This window comes from Leucopleurus acutus (genome assembly GCF_964270905.1).
Source record: "Leucopleurus acutus genome assembly, chromosome: 16".
Taxonomy (NCBI): Eukaryota; Metazoa; Chordata; class Mammalia; order Artiodactyla; family Delphinidae; genus Leucopleurus; species Leucopleurus acutus.
The window spans coordinates 5,529,162-5,553,860 of NC_139158.1; positions in this window are offsets into that span (position 1 = coordinate 5,529,162).

Below are 24,699 nucleotides of genomic sequence, written 5' to 3' on the forward strand. Positions count from 1 at the left end.
CCCTGGTCACTCTCCTCCCTCATCTCACCATCTCCCATTGTCCCCTCCAGGTCATTTTCTCATACAAGCCAGTTTTCTTTTCTCCAGAGCTCTTGTCATTATGTGATGGTTTTGTGGGTTTTATCTGTTTCTTTATCTTCTGTCTCCTCTGATAGTATTTCATCTCCGTGTGAGCAGAAATTGGGCTCATCTGATGAAGCCCCAGCACCCAGAACAGCTCTTAAGCACATAGTAGGTGCTCAATAAATGTTTGCCTGTTTGTTTCAGAGCCTTTTCTCTTCCAGGCTAAGCAACCCCAGGTCCTGCGGTTTCACACATGGGGCAGGAGGCTGAACATCGCTCGACGCCATGCAGTGCTCTGAGCTCAGAGTCTCTGAGGAACAGCAAGAAGGCCAGAGGAGGTGCCGAGCCACATCCACGAGGGACTGTGACAGGCCACTGCTGCTCTGAGCACTTGGTACGGATGGACCATCTCAGCCTCCCCAGAGCCCATTTTACAAATGAGCAAACCAAGGCACATTGAGATTAAAGTCACCTTCCCCACGTGGCACCTTCAGGGCATTGGAGGCAGGATTTGAACCCAGACCCAGTGCTTCTACAGCAGGCACCCTGAGCCACTCTTCGAGAAGATGAGAGCTTTTTATAACCACCAGGTGCTGGGAAGCATGAGTTATCATATCCCTCAAGAGTCTGGCTTTCTGAAATCCCAAGTGGCAAAAATCAGGCCCAGGGATGAAAGGAAGATCAACTCTTCCCCTTGTGGACTGATAAACTCTCAACCAATATTTTGGACTTGAAACCTGTTCTTTTTTATTTGCCAAAATCACACTGAATCCCTGTTTCTAGCATAGCACCCGCTTTTATCAGCGGGTCTATGTGCCAGCATTCAGCAGACTTCAGGTGATTTAAACCTCTCACTAATATCGTGCAGTTGATGGTTTTAATCTCCATTTTCGCTATGAGAAAACTGAAGCCCTAACGGTTGAGTACCCGGTCACCCTGCTAGGGAGTGTCAAGAGTCAGGAATTGAACCGCTGGCCTCAGAATCATGCTGTTTCTACAATAATCCCACAGTGGACATACTATGAGCTGTAATCATCGTCACTAACATTTAATGAGCACTTACTATGTGCTTACTATAGCATTTATAGTCATTAACTCCTTTGATCCTAATTACAACTCTAGGAGGAAAATACTATTTTTATCCCCATTTTAAAGATGAGGAAATTAAGGTCCAGATGGTTAAGGAACTGCTTTAAAATGTAGGTTTTATTATTATTCAGATATGATGAGGCCAGCAGCTTAAGAGATGACTGCCATTGAAGAGATAGTTTGTCACACACAGATCCCAAGAGGAGGGGGCCTGTCTTGTAGGGCCACAAAGGGGAGCATCAGGGTCAGCCAGGTGGTAGAGGGAATGAGGGGGCATCACAGGCAAGAGCTTTATTGTGGTTTCCACAGGGATGCAGACTTAGGATGGGCTAATTTGGATAATTTCAGTGGCTCTGAAGCATAAGAGCTGTCCCTACTTGCCTGGCACCTGGCCCTGGGGTGCTGACGGCAGAGGGATTCTGGGCCAGAATGTGAGAGCCTCATAGAGGAAGGTGTTGAGGGTATGAGCTCTGGATTGGCTGGTTTGCATAAGGAAGATGCACTTGCAGGTGAGTCCTTTACTATCTCTAGGAATTGGTGAGCCCTGGGTGGGCAGTTCCTCCAAGGTCAACATGGCTCCAGATGTCAAAATGTCTGCTTTACCCGCTCAATACAGGAACTTCGCCCAGGTCACTCAGAACAGGATTTGAAACCTTAGATCAGCTCATTTCTGAGCCCTCGCTTGTTACCACTTTACAACCAGATTTCCTGTCTGCAGCCAAATACTTGATCATGCAACACAGCGGGAAGTTACTACAAATATCACCATCTGAACAGAGATGAGGCTGGGATGCAGGCTGCAGAGGGGGACCAAGCGGGAGCCAGGAAGGCAGTTAGGGGCTTTCTTCAGCCAGATGAAGAGTCCCCAAGACAACTGTGCTGAGCTGGCATCCCTGTTGATTCTATTGTCATTTCAGTTTGGGAGGAAACCAGGAACATCTGACAGAAACTTGAATTCCACCCCCTTCCTTTACACAAACAGCCCAGATTGGATCCAGTGGTCCCCGCCGCGTGGCTGAGCTACATCCTGATCGTGTTCTGACGCGGGAGTGTTGCGTCTACATTATCTGGGATAGGCAGCTGGAAGGGAAAGCACAGCCCGGATTGAAATAGCAGCATCTGTTAGTATCTCCCAGGAGAAAAATTCTCCTTTTGTTGCATATTAAGTCATTAAAACAGCAAAAAGAAAAAGGGACATTCATTTCCCCACCATATTGCAGACAATACTTGAATGCAAAGGTACCAAGGGAAACGGGCCAGGCCTTCAGATGACAGGCTATAGAAGGAACGTCAGGCACAGGGGGTGAGCCAAACACCCGAGACCATCTGTCCCCTGCAGGGCGGGTGGCAGAAGCCGGGGCTGGGTCTACTCAATCCCATATTCCGGGTTTCTCTCTGCTTCCCAGGACTAAGGGAGGCTTGGAGGTCTGGGGACCACACTGGGGTTTCAGACTCATGCCTAAATCATTGTCCCAGACCCTTGCCCAGATCCCTTTTGAGGCCACGGTCATTTCCCCCAAACTGCTACCAGCCTCCTGGATCACTGAGAGAGGGATCCCCTCCGAGCTGTCAGCCGTCAGCCACCTACTAGAAGAACAGGCTTTCCATCCAGCAGCCCTGGGTTTAAAAACCTGTTCCAACCACCCAAATGGCCATGTGACTTGGTCGGGACTTGGCATCTCTGGGCCTCAGTGTCCTCATCTGTAAAATGGGGGCAGTGACGTGTGACCTCTGGTGTTGTGAGGTCCAAAGCCAGTGCTGGCATCTGTCAGAGCTGAGCACTTCCTAGGGAGCTAGGGGGAGGTGGCACCTGGTCCCTCGCCTTCTGATAGCTGATGGGTGATCCTTGTTCTTTCCTTCCCATCGTGCTCGTCAGGGATCTTGATGGAAGAGCAGGTGGCAGCAGGGCCACATGACCCTGTCATGTGGCCCCTCATCTCAGGCCCTTTTGCCTCTAATACCTGCCGATGATGTCACAAAACCACTGCAAACCTAGGAGGGCGTCTGCCTCTGTTTCTCTACTGAGGGAGCAAATTGCCCCTGTGCTCTTGCCTCTGTCCTCTGCTTTCCTGACCTTGTTGGCCCAGAGCACCCCTCCTGCTCTATCTCCCAGGCCTCGGGGCTCTGCCTCTGTTCTCTGCCCATTGGGCTTGGATGCCCAGAAGAGCTTCCGTAGACTGTGCCTCTGCAGGCTAGGTGGCCCTCGGCAAAGCCACTTTGCATCCTGTGCATGAGCCCAGCCAGAGCCACTGGCTTGTGTGCCTGTGAGGGCCCTCCTGAGCAGATTAGAACCAACACCTTCCTTCCAGGATATCCCCAGCTCTCCCTCTTAGGAATAGAGGGTCATTTTTTCTACCTTAGGAACAAAAGGCTTAGAACAATGTTTCATTTGCAATGGTAGCCACCACTCCAGCCAGGATGGTTTATTGAAGATTTTATTATCAGTTTACTAAAGAGTTTACTTGGAAGAGTGTATTAGGTTAAGCTGGGCTTTGAAAAGTAATGAACAGCTCCCAAATCTCGTGGCTTTCACCCAGGTGATGTTTATTTCTTGTTCACATAAATTCTACCTCCAGTCCAGGTGGCTTTCCAGGCAGCTGTCCTCTATGTGTTGTCCCATAGAGGTGTTGACCCAACGTGAGCTGCTTTGGTCTTGTGTAGTCCCCCCATAAGCATGATCTTCCCAGGGAAGAAAGATCTGCGAACATCACGCACTAGCTTTTGAAGTGCTTCCCTATGGAAGGTCACGTGACCATCTGCTCACTTCTCATTGGCCAATGCAAATGACACATCCATGCCTCACTTCAAGGGGGTGGGAGGTACCATCCTCCTGGGGTCCAGAAGGAGAAGAGGGATGGAGAGTGAGAGACAGCAGTAATGCCCCTCACAACACATAATAATAATAATAATAATAACTAATAAAATTAAATAAATAACATTTAAAAAATAATAGAATAAAATTTAAAAGTGCTTACAGCTGCTGTATTGAGCACCTCACGTGTTACCTCATTTTATCCTTATGCTAATCTTGTAATATAGAAGTTATTTTCATACCCATTTTACAGATGAGGAAACTGAGGCTCAGAGAAATGAAGTGACTCGCCTGAGACCTGCACAGCCATCCAGCTAGTGCCACCTCCAGATGAACTGCCCTGATAGAGACAGAGGGAGCAGACCTAAGCTTCTTGGATTCCCCTCAAAGCTGGCTGGGCCTGGACCACAGCATTGTCTTTGCTAAGTGTTATGAACTGGATTGTGTCCCCCCTAAATTTATATGTTGAAGCCCTAACCCCTCAATGTGACTATATTAGGAGACAGAGCCTATAAGGAGGTAATTGAGGTTAAATGAGGTCATAGGGAGGAGTCTTAATCCAACAGGACCAGTGTCCTTATAAGAAGCAGAAGACCTTTCTATCCCTCTCTCTCCCGGGACACACATAGAAAAAGGACCATGAGAGGACAGAGAGAAGGCAGCCTTCTACAAGCCAGGAGGAGAGGTCTTGCCAGAAACCAACCCTGCCAACATCTTGATCTTGGACTTCCAGCCTCCAGACCGTGAGAAAATAAATGTTTGTTGTGCAAAGCACCCAGGTTGTGCTGTTCTGTTATGGCAGTTCAAACAGCTGAGACACTGAGTAATTTGCCAGAATCCTGTGGGGCCTAGGTATGACAGAAAACATGGCACTGCCACGGTTTCCCAAAAGTGGGAGAGGGACAGTGACAAAAGCAGCCTGGAGGGCATGACCTGAAATCAGCACAAGGTTTGTTGACCAGCTGTGCTCCAAGCAGGAGCCTCCTAACTCTCCTGTGGGAAGCAGGTCCTCTGCAGAGACCTCAAATTCTTTGACCCTAGAAATGACATTGTTGGTCCACCCCTAAGATTCTCTGGACATTCTGATAGTATTTTGTGGGTCAGAATCCTTGGCTTTTGACAAATTGCAATTTATTCTAATGCTGTTTCCCAGGGCCCAGCCCAAAGTCCCCTGGATGGGCAGCCTCAAAATTGGGTAACACTATGGGCTTTGGAAGCCAGGTCTCAGTTATGATTTTGTTTGTTTGCATGAAACCATGAACCCAATAAATGGTATATTAAATAAGTAAGAAGTTTATTTGCCTAATGAAATAAGGATCCTGGGGAAGGTAATCCACTGATGTCATCAAAAAACCCAATTACTTCTACCTTCCTACACAGCAATTCTTGGCATGTGGACTTGACCTCATGGTCACAAGATGGCTGCTGTGCAGCCAGGTATCATATCTACACTTCAGATAGAATAAAGGGAGAAATTTAAATGGCTGAATCTGTTCCAAGAGCTTCTGCCTAGTCCTTTTTGTTTATATACAGGTGGCCAAAACTGGTCACTTGTCCACTTCTACCTGCAAAGTAAGTCTGGCAAGATGAGTATTTTAGCTTTCCATCTCTTTAGAAGAAGAAGGCAAGGGAAAGGGTGTTGGGAATGGCTTTGGGCATCAGATCCTCGCTGCCTGGCAGAGACAGGCAGATCTGGCCACATCACTTAGAATACGACCTTGCACAGAGGATTTATTTGAACTTCTGTTTATTCATGTGGAAAATGAGGACAATAAGAACACCTCCCTTCCAGAACTGCAGTGCCTGGAATACAGTAAGTATTTAATACATAGTAAATATCATTATAATTATTACAATGGGAAAACAATATTTACGTGAAAGGTAGGCAGCGGGCCTAGGTAATGTATTTCTGGAAAATTACTGAACTATCCCAAATTACACAGAAATATATTCTGAAAATCCCTGCAGAGGCAGCTTGGCGTTTTACTTGAAGAGGTCTGAAGCTGAGGAGGGTGAGAACTGCTAACCTGTTTTCCTTTGGAGCCTGTCAGGGGTGACAGCAGAGAGTAAACAGAGGAGGGACATGACCATCAGGCTCCTGGGGCCACAGTGAGAGGCCTGTCTGGGAGCATCACAGAGCTGGAATAACCCAGATGCATGCCGGCCCGCCTTCTCCCCCGTGCAGCTGGAACCCTCCCCACCCCTACTCCGACCCCCACTTACTGTGTTTGTGTTTCTTTTGTAAAGATGAAAAGAAAGCTGGAGGCTGCTGATCCTGCCATGGAAGCATCTCATTTCTGCTCTGATGTTCACACGCAGAGGGCAGCAACCAGCAGCGGAACTGGCTTCACTCTGGAGCTGAGGGCTGCGGCCAGGGTGGCCCCTGGGGTCCTATGGGGATGAGAACCAGGGAATAAGACCAGGCAGGCAGAATTCCTGTTCTGGCCCTTGCTTATCTGGCCCGATTTCCTCAAATAGCCCCCAGGGGACCGAGAGAGAGAGTGGACAAGACTGACCATTGGGCCACCCAAGACTCCTGGTTGGGGCTTTGTGTCCTAGGAACCCCATCAGCCCCTCATCCTGGGAAAGCAATGTGGACACATACCGGGGTCATGTGGAGGTAGCAGCCACAACCCCTGTGTCCCGAGTGGGACATGGCAGGTGCTCCAGAAACTCAGGCTGGGTAGAGGATGCCGGGCACCACTCTAGGAGATGCCCACGACCGCTAGTGAGTTGGTCTGATGCTTGTCCTGACTCACTCTGGTGTGTGTCCTGTGTCCTGCAACCTCTGGGGGCAGGCCTCCCTCCTCCCAATACTCCTTTGCAGTAAGAAGGTCTATGAGGGACCGGACAGAGCATCCTATCCAGTGAGGTCATTCACGCATACTCAGCATACGCTGAGCACCGACTGTGTGCACCGCCCCAGGCCAGACAGGGTCGATGCCCAGCATGATTTTCATTTAAAATCCGCTGATTTTCACCTCTGACACGTTTTTCTTAGAAATGACTCAGAGTTAGTCACCTGGAGAGAGACACAAAGGAAAAATTAGGGCTTCCCTGGTGGCGCAGTGGTTGAGAGTCCGCCTGTTGATGCAGGGGACACGGGTTTGTGCCCCGGTCCGGGAAGATCCCACATGCCACGGAGCGGCTGGGCCCGTGAGCCATGGCCGCTGAGCCTGCGCGTCCGGAGCCTGTGCTCCGCAACAGGAGAGGCCACAACAGTGAGAGGCCCGCGTAACGCAAAAAAAAAAAAAAAAAAAAAAGGAAAAATTAAGTTAGAAGTATTAGTGTCCTAATGGCAAATCCAAACAGATACCAAGCAGCTGGTTCTCTTGGGAAATCAGCCTCCCCACGTGGGGTTGGATCTGGGGAGGAAATCAGAGGCTCTTGCCTGACCCATGCGCCCTCCTTCTGAGGTCTTTGGGCTAAGCCGCTCCCAGGAATAACTGTCCTTCAGCCCATCTCTCCCTCTACCAGCCCCCACCCACCCCCAGAACCTGACCTATAACCAGATTTGACTCACTTATTTGATTTTCTCATTAACCCCCAAGGTCATTCCTGCCCCAGGGCCTTTGCACTTGCTTTTCCTTCAGCCAAAGAAAAGCTGCTTGAACTTGTACACAAGCCACTTAACTTCCTGTGCTTCAGTTTCCCTTTCTGTAAACTGGGGGTGTTAGTAGTATTACTTGTCTTAGAGTGTCTGTAAACATTAAATGAGATCATACACAGAGAGCCTCAGAACCAAGCTCAACACAGAGTAGCAACAAACAAATTCGCTGTCAGGACAGCCTGTGCTCTCAGCCACCCGTGGCCATGAGGTCATGTGGCATCTCCCCTCCCTGCCCCCCTCACTGTGCTCCCCTCGGCCGCAGCACCTGACACAGTTCCTGAAGTCAACGAGTTGATGAATTGTGTCCCCCTGGTGGGAGCACCTTCTTCCCTTGGAAGACCTCTCTCCACAGCCACCTCCTCTGAGAAGCCTTCTTGGATTCCTGGGCAGAGATTCCTATTTCCTTTGAGCCCCAGCTCCCTGCTGAGGTAACACTGGAGCCAGATGACAGGGCACTGACTCACAAGCCACTTGAAGCCATTTTAGGGGCAAATTCTCTTTTTTTTTTTTTTTTTTGCTGTACATGGGCCCCTCACTGTTGTGGCCTCTCCCGTTGCAGAGCACAGGCTCCAGCCACGCAGGCTCAGTGGCCATGGCTCACAGGCTAGCTGCTCAGCGGCATGTGGGATCTTCCCGGACCGGGGCACGAACCCGTGTCCCCTGCATCGGCAGGCGGACTCTCAACCACTGTGCCACCAGGGAAGCCCCAGGGGCAAATCCTCTTGCAGCAGCTGGACCTTCCAGACATTATCTTAACTGCAAACTCCTAAGAGACCCTAAGCCAGAAGCACCGGCTATGTCGCTCCTGAATTCCCCAAGCACAGAAAGCGTGATGGTAGGTGTTCATTGTTTTAAACTGTTAAGGGTTGGGATGATTTTTTTCTGCAACAATAGATAACTAATATAGTGTATAAATACCCCACCAGACAGCACTGGGCTCTAATGGGGTAACAGTGAGGTGGGTGTTCCCTGCGGGGTCCTGGGGTCCCCCCATGGGATTAATCCCTGCATCTCACTTCCCCATCCTATCACTTTCCCTCCCAATAAACCACTTGTCCTCAAATTCTTGTTTCAGTCAGCTTCTATAGACCCCAGCTTTAGGGCACAGGCAGGGCTCAGAGGCTCCGCCCCATGGCCTAGCCTCAGCATCACTGACCTGGCTGTGGCCTCTGCACAGGGCATGTCTGGACACAGCTTGTCCAGCCCCATGGAGCCTGAGTCCTGGGCCCAGTTTCTCCTTCAGGTAACATACCCCACAGGAAACTTACCTCCTCCCGGGGCCCCTGGGAGGAAAAAAATGCCTCCTGAATCCAAGCTAAGGTGTCAGCACTTAAGACCTGGGGATCCCAAGGGCATCCTGGGCCTCCCCGCTCTTTCCCTCCTGCCCACAGATCCCTACCCTCACCAGAGCCCACATGGCTGCTCCCAGCCTGAGGCCAGGAGTTACCACCAGGCTTCCAGAATCTGCCCCTGCCACTCTACTCTGCACCTGGCACAAAGTCTCCCCACCAGGTATTAATTTTCAAATGTATGTAGATGCTGCGATAAATAACTTTCAAATTATTTTTTAAACGTGCCTGAATTAATTCACATTCACTCTTTGTTCTCTACTGGTGTCTCAATCCACAGATGCTCGGAGCACAGCCGCCATCCTTGGCCACGTGGATTTTTCTGACTTTACCAAGGGGCTCTCCCATTACAAAGAGTGGGACTCCCTGCTGCAACAGAAGCCATTAACCTGCAATTGTGGTGACAACCATGGGCAGGGCCAGGTCAGGAGGTGCATTGGGAGGCGGGAGACTGTGTTCTCCACCCAGGTGATCTTACATGTGATGTCCATGTTTCCCAGAAGAGCTGAGACTACAAATGGAGATCTTGCTGTTGGACTTGGGGTCTGATTTTGGTTCTGAAAATGAAGGCACTGAGGCCTTGGTGTCAGGACTTCCCCTGGGCCTTGGGTGTTGACTTTTCTGCTTTTGATTTAGGGAGCAGTGTCCAGGGCCCCCAGCAGGTCCGCCATGTACAGTTGTTCAGGTTGGAGACACATGGTCATTGAGGGTTCCATGCATATGGAGGATTTCTTCAGAACATTCTTGCCTTCCTGCTATTTTCACGCTTGCTTACTTACTTATTGTCTGTCTCACCAACAGCCCTGAGCCTCGTGATTGCTGAGGACTTCATCAGCTCCATGCCCAGCACCCGGCTGAGGCTGGGCCATCAACATCGCCACCAGTCACTGCATGAACCACACGAGTGGTCTGAATTCTCCAGTAGTCACGTGAAAACAACAAAATGAAATAGAAGGGATGAATTTTAATAATACATTTTCTTTAACCCAACCTATCCAAAACATTTATCACCCCAACATATAATCAATATAAGAATGATGAATGAAATATTTTACACTCACTGCATGTCTCAATTCAGACCTAAATTTTCATCCGAAGTTCTTGGTCTGTATTTAGACTTCATAAAATTTGCAGTTGAAAAAGCAGATCCACATGTCCAAGTTGTTCCAAGCATTCTTAAGGTTTTTCCGATAACTATATCAAGTATCTATTCTAAAATTAAAATGAACTAAAAACAAATGAAACTTTAAAATGAAAAGTTCAACTCCTTGGTCACACTATCCACATTTCAAGTAGCCACGTGTGGCCAGTGGCCATTGTACTGGATGATGCAGACGGAGAACATGCCACTGGGGCAGAAAGTTTTGTTGGACAGAATAAATCCAGGCTTTCGTGTTCTTTGGGCTGGAGCAGTGATTAACGATGAAGACCCATCTGGACGTTGATTCAGACCCTTAGGGATTTGGGATCAGGGCACACGCTCCACGTGGCCCCAGAATGCCGCCAGCTAAACTTGCAATGCTTTGACAAAACCCAGACAAAATCCTGTAAATAGCGTGGGCGAGAACACGCAGACCCTGCCCAGCTCAGAATGAGAAAGCAGATTGATTCGATATTCCCTCTAGAAGTTTGTTTCCTAGGTGGGGATTCAAAACCTAAAAATTTCAGTCACCTTTTCAGAGACATGCTTCCAAGAGCATGTGGAAAAGCAAAGTCTGAGACAAGCACATCTTTAAGCATTTCCTGGGCGGGGCCACCTGGTCCACTTTCTGTGACACCTGAGGGTAGCCAGGTGGGCTGTCTGGGCATCAAGCAGGTGGCAGACCAGACTCTGTGCTGGCCTCAGGCTGCCCTTTAAATGTATCGGCTGCTATTCCAGGGCCTTGGTCTGCTTGTGCGAATCTCCCCTCAGCCCCAAACAAATAAATAATTCATCCCCAAAGTGGCACACTTGCTGGTATGGCTTAGATTAAAATCCCTAAAATATGTATTTAATTTGGATTTGGTGAGGCTGTTATCAGCCTCAGATAGCACCAGAAGTAAAATAAAAGTTGGAGTTCTTAGGAGACAACGGAAAACTCGACTCCGGGTGTTCTCTGACACCGGACGCTTCTCACCCTGGTCTTTCCTAACGACCAGTCTGGAGGTCCGCCTAATTACCATGTTGGAGTGTGTGTAGCACCTGCTTCCAGGGCTGGCAGAACTGAAGCGATGTGCTATGTAATATTTATGTTTCCTGCAAAATTCACAGAATAATTGGTGGTGCTTGGCGCTTGGTGTTGTTTTCAACAGAGGCTCCCAGCCTTGGCAGAGTGAATGCCCCGTCCTAGCCTCTGCCTGGGGGTCAGGCCCAGCCTTGGAGGAATGGGGTGGGGGGTGGGGACTGTCTCACTGGTGCCCCTCTGTGGGGGTTCAGGCCAGCGATGGGATTACAACCCCACTTAAAGATGCTCAGAGACACATTCGTCCTCCATGCATTCACTCAGAATCCTCACAACTGCCCTGTGTTGGTTGATCTTTATTGTTATTTAGTTAGATAGTTAGTTAAGTCTTTATTGAATTTGTTACAATATTGATTCTGTTTTATGTTCTGTTTTTTTGGCCGCGAGGCATGTGGGATCTTAGCTCCCTGACCAGTGATCGAACCTGCACCCCCTGCATTGGAAGGCGAAGTCTTAACCACTGGACCACCAGGGAAGTCCCATTGGTTGGCCTTTATGACGTGCCTGCAGAAGCTGGAAGAAACAAGGGGGGAGGGGTGAAGATGGTAAAGGTTAAGGGGGAGAGGGGTACCTAGACAACCCAAGGTTCTGCTCATCTTCTGCTCTCTTCTTCCTCCCTTCCTTCCTTCCTCTGACATTTAATAGGTACCTAATATGTGCCGGGTACAAATAAAGATGCCAAATAACATGAACAAAGCCACATCCCTGCCGTCCTGAAGCTCACAGCCTAGAGGAGGAGGCTGTGAGTCACTCCCGAACCACGTGGACGTGTAAATTCACAATTGTGCTCCGTGCTACGGAAGAACACTCAAGTTCTCCTCTGTTACACGAACATCTCAGAGTCCAGGGAAGCACACGTTTTGATCTTCACTGGCCTAATGCCTACGTGGGTGCCGAGAAAGGACTTTGGGCTTCTGGCATTCTGTCACTGCCACACCAAGTGGGTAAGTACTCACATCTTTCATTCATTCCATTGCTTGATGAGTACCGGCCGTGGCAGCCCCTGTGCCGAGTGCCGGGGAGACAGACACGTAATGGGCGACTCTAACCTGTCAAGAGGACAGAGGTGATGGAGGTGAGCTGGGGAGGGGGTGAGACCTCAGGCTTGGGGAGAAGGCTGCTGGGTGGTGGAGGCACTGATCAGCAAGGAAACCAATGAGATCAAGCAAAGGCTGTGCATTCAGAGCCTCCTATAGCGAGTCAGCCCCTGTCACTGGTGTTTGGCAGAGACTCAGAAGCAGGTAGGGAAGCTTTACAGGGGACCAAAGGGAAGGGGCAGACATGCCCCAGTCGGCCTGGGGAAGCTGGGGGAGGCTCATGGAAGAGAGCATCTTATGTGACTTGTTAGGGGAGCATATTTGGCTTTCTCTGGTTGGCTCTAAATTAGAAGCAGGGACAAAATTAGGGAAGATGACAGGGGATAAAGTCCTGGATGTCTGGGGCTGGTTGAAGCAGACTGTGGTTTGGATGAGTTCTGCTTTTACAGATAGGCTGGCCCTTGTTGCTTCTGTGTCAGTCTCTCATCCCTGAATGTCACTTTAAAATGAGGTCTTCTCTCTGTCAGGAAGGCATGAGCTGAGTCTGGAAGGAGTAGGAGAGATGAGTTGCTCCCGGGAAAGGACATTCCAGGCAGAGGAAGAAATCTCCAATCTGATATTGTGCAAATGAATGAATGAATGAGTGATGTAGCAAAGCTCTTTCATCCAACCAGCGTGCTTCCTTGCAAAATGAGAAGTCGGCTTCCTCAGTGACTAGGATGTAATTTAATTCCTAATGAGCTCTTGAGAGTGCTTCATAATTAGGGAGGCTCTGGCGGGCAGACCTGCCCCTGACGGCTACTTAGAGAACACACCGTTTCTTTGGTGAGTTGACCAAGGATGGTGATTTACCAAAGAAAAAACTAATGAGATTCCACAGTCACCAGGTTTTATGTGCAGCCATATAATGCCAGTGTAATTATACATGTGTATTCCTAAATTGGACCTAAAGCTGAAAAGGATGCTTTTGGTAGCAAATGCAAAAGAACAACAAAATCATAAAAGATGCTCGGTGCCCGGCACGCATGCGTGAAAGCTGCCATGACGGGGTGTCTGTTTTCACGAACTCCGTGATCTGGGGTCTCTTTTGTTACTCCCCAATCTGACCCTTCCTTCTTAAAGTCGGGCAGTGCCCCAATCTTGGGGGTTTCTCCAGGTCTCAACTGCCAGTGTCCATGAGGTCTCCGTGCTGGCTAGGAGCATTTCTTGTACTTTTCGTGGCTTCAAGCCATGTTGTTGGTTAATCACAGAGCTTAAAATGTGATCAGAAAAGATCTCACTTTAGCCTTTCTAAGCTGACAATTTTGCAGAAGGCCCACGGAATGACATTTATTACATTAATTGTAAAACCCTTTTACTACCGGTTCTATCCGCAAACATATAGAGCCTGGCAGGGAGGAATTGGCAGTAAGCCCGCTCCCTCATCTGAGTCCAGTTTCTTCATCTGTAAATGAGGGATTTGGTCTGGGCTCTCTCTTTGTAAGATGCCCTAAAATTCGAAAACCCCGATTTACTCTTTAGGACATGGCATCTGTAGCTTGTCTTAGGCCCACGTTGTATGAACGGATCTGGAATTTGGTGAAAAGTCTGAGATACAGATTCCCAGGACATTTTGGCCACTCCGTGCTCCAGTGACTCTGGGGGAAATGTTCTGAGTCAGGTTGACTCAGCCTGGCACTTGAGTAGACTCTGAAACACTAGAGACTCTGTTTGGGGATGAACTGGACCATTTGGGGCAGTCTTCTGTGCAGATTTCCCAGTGCCTTTTGTAGCCGATTTTGCAGAAGCAAGATCCTCCTGTGTCAGCTGCCCTCTGGGGAGGCTGTGGGGAGGGGGCCAGGCTGAGGAGTGTCTCCGAGGCCGTCTAGGAGGAGGCAGGCTGGGGTAACCTCACCAGCTGGATGGATTGGTTAGATAGATAGAGACAAGGAATTTTGGAGAAGGAAAGTAGTGGGAGCAAAGACTTGCAAGTGGGAAAGGCCCAAGGACATTTTGGCCAGGTGTCTACTTGGAGCAGAGGGTTCCCTTAAAGAAACAAGTCACAGCCAGGCATTCCTGGGACACCCCTCTGGGCCAGGACCTTCCTCAAGGCAAGTGAAGGAAGAAGGAGAAAGTCTCCAGTGATCGACTCAAGATGCTGGGCCTGGTTAGCCTGGAAGGAACCTGTTTTCAGGTATCCTCCCCCAGGAGGCAAATCTATGGCAGAAGTGGTGCTTGATGAGGAGCTGGTCTCCTGGTTCTCTGGGGCCTACACCCCCCTCCAGCAGGGGGGGCTCCACCTGCACTAGCAAATTAATCCACTTCTGACTTTAGGTCCCTTTACCCCAACTCATCCCAGGATATGGCTCCAAGCAGCATCTGATAAGTAAATCGGTACAACCAGTTTAGAAAACCGTCAGTACCTAGTAAAGTCTACCCCGCCCCATGGCCCAGCAATTCCACTCCACAAACGTGACGGAGTTTGCATGTGCCACAAGAGGCTTGGGGAACCAGTGTTCACAGCAGCTTTTGCATGAATTTCTCCAAACTGGAATGAAGTCTAACGTCCATCAACAGCAGAATGCATGACATAGTGTGGTACATTCACATGATTGGAAAAACCGCTCAGCAATCACAAGGGAAAAAAGTACTAATAGACACAACAGCCCAGATGAATCTCACAGGCTAGAGGCTGAGCTGAAGAAGCCAAGCACAAGGCATCCAAACCGCAGGGTGATTATTTGAAATTCAACCACAGGTGAAGCTATTTCATGGTGATAGAAGCCAGAGCAGTGGTTGCTCTGGCGGGGTGGGGCGTGGGGGGATGCTGACTGGGTGGGGGGCATGTAGGGCCTTCTAGGGGCTGAAAACACTCTGTGTTTCCATGTGGGTGGTGGCTGCCTGATTGTATTCGTGTGAAAATTCATTGAGCTGCTCTCTTAAGGTCTGTGTGCACTTTGCTGTAGGTAAGTTAAAACTTGATAAAAATGGGGGGGAAAAAACACAACAGAATGGTGTATAGTGAAGGATTTTAACCTTTGCTCAAAGACAGGTATGGCCTTTGCCCTCGGCTTTTGGGAGGTGATCTCTAAACCTTGGAATGTCCTGCCTGATAGGAGTGTCTTCATTTACCTGGGGGCCTTGGGCCATGCCAGACAGTCTAACAATGTCATTTAAGGTGGGGGCTTGGGGACACATGTGGTCAGCTTGACCTCCAGAGGGACTGGAGACTGAGGTCAGCCATGTGGGGAGACAACCATGTTCGTGTGATGGAGCCCAGTAAAGACTGTGGACACCAAGGCTCGGGGGCTTCCCTGGCGGGCAGTATCCCACCAGGATACGACATGTTGTTGCATGTTGTTACTGGGAGATGCTAGCACTGTCCTTACCTCTGCTGGGACAACTGGAAGCTAGCTCCATGTTTGGAATTTCTAGGACTCTGCCCATGAGCCTTTCCCTTTCACTGATCCGTGTCCTTTGCTGTAATAAAGCATGACCATGCATGTAACAGCTCTCAGTGTGTTCCATGCATCCTTCTCGTGAATTATCCAACCAGAGGGTGGTCTTGGAGACCACTGGTGTCAGAAGTGAGAGTGGTCTTATGGGCTGTTCTCCGAATGACTCTCCAAGGCTCACACCAAATACCTGGTCATGGAGCACATGGGGGAGGATTGGAGAACAGTCCCACAGGGCCCTTTCCAGGGAGGATGGGGGAGGAGGGCCGTGGGGCCCTTTCTAGCAACTATTCCTCTTCAGAAGCTCAGGTCGCTGCCATCTGGATCCCATTACAGAAACTCCCACTTCTCTGTGTTGATTTCGGCAAAAAACAGACCCATTTCTGATGCACAGAGAGACGGACCCTCCTTGGACATGGCCCTTTGAGCCTCACCCTTTGGTTCCAGTTTCCTGCTTCTCCTCCCCAGTCACGTGTCCCGGGAGGAAAGAGAGCGTTTCCAAGAACCTCCCATCTGAAGTCAGTCTCCTTAGATCCCATCAGACATTCATCCTCAGGTACCCACAGAATCTGGAAAAGCAAATGAGGACTGGAGAAAATTTATTGGGAGGACTGTAGATAGCAAACGATTATGTGTATCTCTTGGTTTGTCTTCCAAATCTGGTCACCAGGCCAAAGAAACATAATGAATTTCTTGGTTCCAAAGAGACAATTTCACCCATGATACACATCTTTAATTAGCCCAACTCAATTGTGCTCCAGTACTTTATTTCAGGGAGCTCGACGCTGACACGTTAATGGAAGATGGTGCCAGACTCTGGGGTAAGAATAAACATGATAATAAAGGTCTGAAATGAAAGTGGTTACTTACACAAGATAAGCACCGGGTTTTCATTCTAGAAGTGAAATAATCAGTTGTGTATCTAAGAGAGAAATGCAAATGGGTAAAAAGTGGAGTAGAATCCATTAGGACAAAGATGAGGAAGGTAAAGAGGTTTAGGGACTGTCCTTAGTAAATCTCTTGAGGGTATATTTTGCAGATTGTGGAAAATCCAATACAAACTAGCATGAGCTAAAGAAGGTTTGTTATCTTATGAAACGGAAGAGTTCTGCAGCAGGCTGTCCGAGCAGGCTCTGACCTAGTTTCTCTGCTGTTCTCTCATCTTCCCTCCTCTGCTTGTTGGCTTATTCCTCATGCCAGTTTCTGTCATGGTCACAAGATGGCTGCCATGAGGCTTGCAGCTGCAGCTGTCATCCTTCTCCTGGCCGGGGGTGTGTGGGGGAGGGGAGAGGATGCAGAGGGTGAGCAAGAGAATAGCTTCCCACAACCCAAGTCAAAGTGTTCTGTGGGGCTTCCCTGGTGGCGCAGTGGTTGAGAGTCCGCCTGCCGATGCAGCGGACGCGGGTTCGTGCCCTGGTCTGGGAGGATCCCACATGCCGCGGAGCGGCTGGACCCGTGGGCCATGGCTGCTGGGCCTGCGCGTCCGGAGCCTGTGCTCTGCAACGGGAGAGGCCACAACAGTGAGAGGCCCGTCTACCGCAAAAAAAAAAAAAAAAAGTGTTCTGTGCTCTGCTCTGATTGGACCAACCTGGCTGGGACCTGATTGGCATAGGTGGCTGGCCCAGATCTGTACCAACCCGAGGGACTACACCAGGAGAAGCAAACACTGAGTGTGGTTAGAAAGGAGGGCTGTACTGGTAGCGACAGCATTTAGGGACACAAAATGATAGGATAATCTGAGGAGCGCTTACCAGAGACTTGTCAAAGGTGTGAGCAGGGGTTAGGAAAGCCAGGAGGCTGAGGCAGTGCCCTGGGCCCCATGATTGCCCAGAGGCCTGTGGGTGCAGGGGACAGCCGTGGTCACTGAGACTGACCCCATAGAACCTTGAGGGGAGAGGGCCAGTGGCCCTGGTCAAAGGCAGCAGCCAGCCTGTGGTGACTCTGCCGAAAGAGAGCAGAGGATTCCATACACAGACACCCCTCCCCTCCCTCCATCACCTGCTGGGCTCCCCATCGCTGAACCAAATGAGAAGCCGGAGGGTAGCGAGACAATAGGTGTGGCCGCACAGGCAGCCCTGGGCAGAGAGCAGCATGGAAGAACACAGAAGAGGGTCCAGAGGCAGGAGAGGGAACCCCACACTCTAGCAGAGTGGCCCTGGGCGCAGGGTGGCAATGCAGCTCCTGGCTGCATCCCCCTGGAAACTACAGGACCAGACAAACTGTCAACAAGGGATCAGCAAGCCTGTTGGTCCTGATAGGTGAACACTCTAGGACCAATAGAAGTTTGCTCTCATAATCAAAAAGTTGCCACCGTGACACATAAAGACAGATCAGCTTTCAAATCGTGGGTCTGCCATTAACCAGCCTTGTGAAATAGAACTTCACCTCTTTACACCCTGCTTCTTCATTCATAAGGAAGGGTGGATAATACAACCCATGGGATTTTTAGGGGCATTAAGTTGGATAACGTATGTAAAATGCCCGGCATGTAGTAAGTGCTCAATACATGATGTTACTACTTTCGATAGTGATACTTTGTGATACATTCACATTGTGATACAATGGGATATGTTGCTCATAAACCCTAAGGATACTGAGGATATGCAGCCCTGCCCTCTGATTTTTTTTTTTAACATCTTTATTGGAGCATAATTGCTTTACAACGGTGTGTTAGTTGCTGCTGTATAACGAAGTGAATCAGCTGTACATATACATGTATCCCCATATCCCCTCCCTCTTGCGTCTCCCTCCCGCCCCTCTAGGTGGACACAAAGCACCAAACTGATCTCCCTTGCACTGTGATTTTTTTGACAGTTTCTCCAAAGAGGTGACATCTAGGCTGGGCCAGGATGGACGAGGAGGAGTTTCCCAGGCTAACGCCATTATAAGGAAGATACTTATCTGCACCTTGATGACATCACCATGTTGTTCAAACACCTGCTATGACTCTCTACGTCCTGCCAGAACAATTCCAAGACTGTGCAACTTGAGTCCCTCCATCTGTCCAGACTATCCCCATCCATGGGGAAGCTGTGCTTAGACCCATCCAGGTAGTTCTGGACAGTTGAAAGGACCCCCTCGCATTGCCATTTTCTCAAATCAATAACTCCCTCCTGCTCACTCTTCAAGACTCCAGGAGCCTCTCCTGATCTGTCCGGCCCTGCTCCCACATCCACACATCCCTCCCCCATCAGATTACTGCTGTCTGCTGTCTTCTACATAGGATTTCCTGGAGGTGGGAGCTCAGAACCCTGGTACACAGCCTTGTACACAGTACACACTCCATAAATGTTGGTTGAGCAAATAAACCATGGTTTGCAAATCGATGAATTAATTAATAATTTAATCTTTTATTAGTTGTGGATGACAATTTTTCCAGAGTCTCAATTTCACCATTGGTAAAATGGACAAAATATCTCTTAGGGGTTATTATGAAGGATTAGATGGTATGAGATCACACATGTAGTACATAAGACCCATCACAGGGGCTCCATAATGTGTGTTTCCCTTGACTCCCCTAAAAAAAAGTAAATTATCTGAAAGCGGGCCCTGTGTTCTCCTAACGCTTCTTTAAAGTCAGTTTTATTGAGGTGCAATTTATATCCAATAAAATGTTTAATGAGTTTTGACTGTATATACACATATAACCACCACCATAATCAGGATACAGAACATTTCCATCACTGCCAAAGGTTCCCTTGCTGAGCTCCTTCCCAGTCTAAACACACTCCTAACCCCAGGTTTCAGCCAACTATTGATCTGCTTTCTATCAAAAGGCAGTAGATTTCTCTTTCCTAGAGTTTCATGAAAATCTAGTCATCCTGTAGGTACTCCTACAGGACTGGCTTCTTTCACTCACCTCAGTATTTTTAGATCCATCCATGTGGTTGCATTCCTTTTTAAAACTGCATAGGATTCCATTTTACAGATGCATGACAATTTGTAAGTCTATCTGTTCACTTGTGGATGGACATTTGAACTGTCTCTGATTTAGGCTATTATGAACAAAGTTTTCATGAGCATTCACACACAGGTCTTTGTATGGACATATATTTTCATCTCTCTTAGGTAAATACCTAGGAGTGAAATCACTGAGTTGTGCGGTAAGTGTATGTTTAACTTTATAAGAGAGACTGCTAAACTGTTTTCCAAAGTGGCTGTGCCATTTTACACCCTGCCCAACAACATATGAGAATCCTAGTTGCTCCAGCTCCTTGTTACCATTTGTCATTGTCAGTCTTAAATTTTAGCCACTCCAGCAGCTGTATAGTAGCATCTCATTGTGATTTTACATCGCAATTCCCTGATGACTAATGATGTTCACCATCTCTTCGTGTGCTTATTGGCCATTCATGTATCTGCTTTTGTAAAGGGTCTGTTCAAATCTTTTGTCTACTCCTAATGCTTTTGAAACCTGCCTCCCACGTAAACCAAAAAAGCCTGATGTCACTTTCCCAGCTTCCCTTGCAACTCAGTTGTAGCCATGTGATCTAGGCTTGACCAATCAGATGCACCCAGCCCAATCTGTACATTGGGGGCTGATGGCTGGAACAAGTGAGACAAGTTCCCATTTTAGCATCAGTGGGAACAGTAATTGCCATGGTACCAGTGGCCACACCCGGAGGCCAGTGACCTGTGCCAAACATGGAAGTGAAGCCCAGCCTCCTGGATTTCTGGGGGGTCCAGCAGCAGGGGTCTCACTAAGCCAGGCCTGTAGCTGACTCTGAACCAGCCTCCCCAGGTCCTGCCTATGATCCTGACGTCACCCAACCTCCTCTTCTTCATTCATCAGCCACATCCGCCAAGTCCATTTCTATCCTCCCAGTCAGGGCACAGCACTGAACACACGGTAGGTTGGGTTGTGAATGAGTCCCAGGGGAGAACTGAATCTGTCAAATTCCTGGTGTAGTGGGAATGCCCAAGATCGTGACTTTCTCGGTCAGAATGAGAACCGCCGAATTAGCACGCCGCCTGTCACTGCAGCCATTGCAGGCTTGCCTTGCTTTCAACTTCTTTGCCAAAGGGCTCAACAATAAAAGACACTGTCGAAAATGAAATCTTATAATTGCCTTTTTTTTAAGAGGGCTGTCTTCCAAGTCCTGGATCTCTGCCCTCATTTGCGTTTGGATTTGGGAAATCAATACAGTATCATAAGTATTTATTTTTAATAATCTGATAGCATGCAAATACATTTTCCATTTCCCAACTTCTTTCCCTTCACTAACCTTGGTGCTCCTGACAAAATAAGAACAAACAAACAAAGGCTCACTAACTGAAAATGCAGCTGCGTGCGTTTGTCGAGGATTTGTCCTTTGGGAATTGCTGGAAGGTTCAAAGTTACAGACCGTGCACTTGGCGCAGTCCTTAAGTACCCTGTGGGAGAGCACTTCCCAGGGGTGGGCCCAGGTTTCGCCAGATCTGAAGCATATATGATTTGGGGGGGGAGGGGTGTCTCTCTTTGAAAAGAGAAGACAAAATACCATGAAAAATTAGGAGCAGGTGTTGGGATGGGCCCTTGCAAAGGAGTGGGCTGCAGCCTGAATTTCATTAACTTCTCAGTACGTCTGTTTCTAGCTACCACTGCTATTCTTCAAACAACAGTAACAAATTCTTGATTCTGATGAGGGGCCAAGGTTCACCTTTCAGTAGGCCCAGGTTTTAACTTTCTGTCCCTTGCTTCTTCCAAGGTGAGATGGGGGAAATCCAACACCTCTGGCCATGTCTTCTGACCAGCTGTGTGTTTTTTATCATCTCTTAATAGCTTTGACGTCCGGGACAAATGAGACTGATTGCTTCCTATGTTGGTGGTCTACCAGTAGGCTAACGGCCCCCAAGGCTCTGGGCTTCCCCCACTTTGCCCTGATCCCCAAACAACAGTGTTTACTAGGGGACACGGATTTCGACACCTGGTGATCGGGAGCAAGGACGAGTTACATACTTGTACAAGTGGCACCACGGGGTCACTCCAGCTCATTCTCAGCCCAGACACCTCCATCCTGCCCTCCCCAGTAATCGCTCCATCTATCGGGAGGGGGGTCAGGCAGGTCCTCTCTTGGGCTGCTACGCTGTCAGCTCTTTGTTTCAGAACAAGTTTTGCTTGTGCAGAAAGAGGCCCTGAAGCTGTCTCACAGCCTCAGATGACACCTCACCCTCCACTCTGCTTATATTCTGCAGCACAGGCCTGGCCAGTACAACGTGAGGACGCAATGAGGACCCTGCCAGTTACTGCAGACGTGGAGAGTAGCTAAAGTTAGTGTGGCATCCTCACCACCAGGAGAAGCAGCGGAGGGAGCCTCACCACCAGGAGAAGCAGCGGAGGGAGCCTCACCACGAGACTTGTTCCATGACTTAACATCAAGGGAGAGAGACGGAGGCAGAGGAGGGTGTACAGCGTGATGATGCATTTGGAGCTTGTGTGTAGCCTCAAATACAGTTACAGTGAGGCAGACTGTACGTTCCAAAGAGAGCTGCAACACTGCCCCACGAGCTCTTCTGCAGTGTGGCTTTGCCACTCCCCTGCCAAGGGCCGGGGTTCTAAAAGCCCAGGGCTAGCTGGGACCTCTCAGTTATTGACCCTCTCCTGGTCCCAGCATGGTGTTCTGGGCTCTGTGGTGGTCTCCACCCTACCCACAGCCCTGCCCTGCAGGGGATGCCCTGTAACCCCAAAGTTTGCCTGACCGGCCAATGTCATATTGGGCATGGCAACCACCAACACGATCCTCGCCCTCAAAAGGACCTGCTTCCCCTGCCAGGAATTGTAGGAAGATGGCAGAGTAGGCAGGAGTTGAAGGCCAGCCTCCTGTGTCAACACCTGCCCCTGATTCGGGGGCTTTAAAAAGCAACAACAACGACAACTTTATTGAGATATAATTCACACGCCCTACCATGTACCTACTTGAAGTGTACAACTGATGATTGGGGGTATATTACACTTTTCAATTTTAAAAATGGTGATAAAATACATATACCATAAAATTTACCATTTTAACCATTTTTAGGTGTACAATTCAGTGGCATTAAATACATTCGTAATGTTATGCAACCATCACCACTATCTATTTCCAAAACTTTTTCATCACCCCAAACAGAAAACCCTGTAGCTATAACCAATAAGTTCCCATTCCCTCCTTCCTCAGACTTCGGTGGCCTCAAATCTACTCTCTGACTCTACGAATCTGCCTATTCTAGATATTTCGTCTAAGTAGAATCATAGGGAATGTGGCCTTTTGTGTCTGCCTTCTCTCACTTGGCATCGTGTCCTCAAGGATCATCCGTGTTGCTGTGTGTGTCAGTATTTCATTCTTATTTAGGGCTGAATAACATTCCGTTATATGGATGGACCACGTTGAGTTTATCCATCGTCCGTCGGTGGCCACTTGGGTTGTTTCCACCTTTTACGTCACTGTTTTTTTTTCCCAAGAGTGTGTTTCTCTTTTCGGATACAAAATACCTTTTCCTTGATCAGGATTCAAAGTCTGTCCTGGGGACATTCCAGGTCTGGAGTAGAGGGTAGGATGAGAAAGAACAGCTGTGGATGGAGATGGAGGATGGAGGGAAGATGACCCACACTTTTCAGCATGGCCGGTGGTTCGACCCTGTCGTTTACATGGACTGGGTGTCAATCCCATGTTCCAATCTGGGCCAGCCCCTCACCGTCTCTGGGGCTGGGTTTCCTCATATAATGCCTTCATGTGGGATGCTGCCAGGAGGAAATGGGAAGTACTAGTAAAGCACTAGCCTGGTGCTTTATGATTATTATTATTAAAGGATCCCATCTCAACCTCCACCTCCTCCAGGAAGCCTCCTCTGGCTGCATCCACCACAGGGACCACCCTCTCCTAAAAGCCACAGCGTTTGTTGGCTGCAGCCCTTGTTCCTCTCTTCATCATGGCTGCCTTATTTTATTCCACATTTCATCAGTTACACGTAGAAAATGTTAATTCTGTGGGCTGGCCCCCAGGGTATAGACAACACACAAGCTCTGAATCTGTGATGAAGCCATCCCGCCTTTGATGGAGGCAGAAGATGAAACGCAGGCTACCGCGAATCCCGAGAAGATGGGGGCTGGCATGCAATATTTCAACGGCCCTTTCATGAAAGGGAGCTACCCAAGCTCTTAACATCAAGGCTGGAGAAAGTCAGACTTGATTTCCAAACTCAGGCTGATGTTTGGGTGCACTTCGTGTTTTAAATACTCATTTCTACTGCCTTGATATTTTAATTCATTGCCTTTCAAGGTTTACAAGCCCAAAGTGCTATCATCAGGTGCTCTCTTGGGAGGCTGGGCACAGGAGGTGGGGACTCAGCACATCCTAAGAGGGAATTTGACTGTCGCTGTGAGGTCAGGAAAGCTGACCCCTCTGACATGGAGATGGGTGATACCGAGCTCTGGTTTGCACAAAGCCCAAGCTAGGTGTTGAAATATGTAAAGTGGATTCAAGGCAGCACACTCTTCTCCCTCCCTCCCTTCCCCCCTCTCTTTTTCTCCTTTCTTTCCGCTTTTTCTGAAGGAGATATAGCTTTTGATAAAGTGGACAGACCTAAGTGCACAGCTCAATGAATTTTTGTGTGTGTGCCCCATGTAACTGCCACCAGATTAAGATGTGGAACATTTGTCACCCCAGAGGGACTCCTATGTCCCTTCTCAGTCAGCACCCCCAAAGGTAACTGCTATCTTGACCTCTATTGCCTAAGATTTGTCTTCCCTGGTTTTCAACTTCATATAAGTGAAACTTTACAGCATTTCTGGTGCTGGCTACATCTTAATGGGAGAAGCCATGTCAGATAGGTACTTATCAACAAAGGTGACTGCGTTTAGAAATAAAAATTGTACATGTAATTTGCCATGTATCACATATTTGAGAATGAAATACGGGAATTTTTAGAAATCTGCTGCCCTTTGGGAGTTCCCTGGTGGTCCAGTGGTTAGGACTTGGTGCTTTCACTGCTGTGGCCCCCGGTTCAATCCCTAGACAAGGAACTAAAATCCTGTAAGCTGTGGGGTGCGGCAAAAAAAAAAAAAGGAAAGACATTTGCTGCCCTTAGAGCATCACATCTTTTCTGGAACAAGCTTAGCATACTGG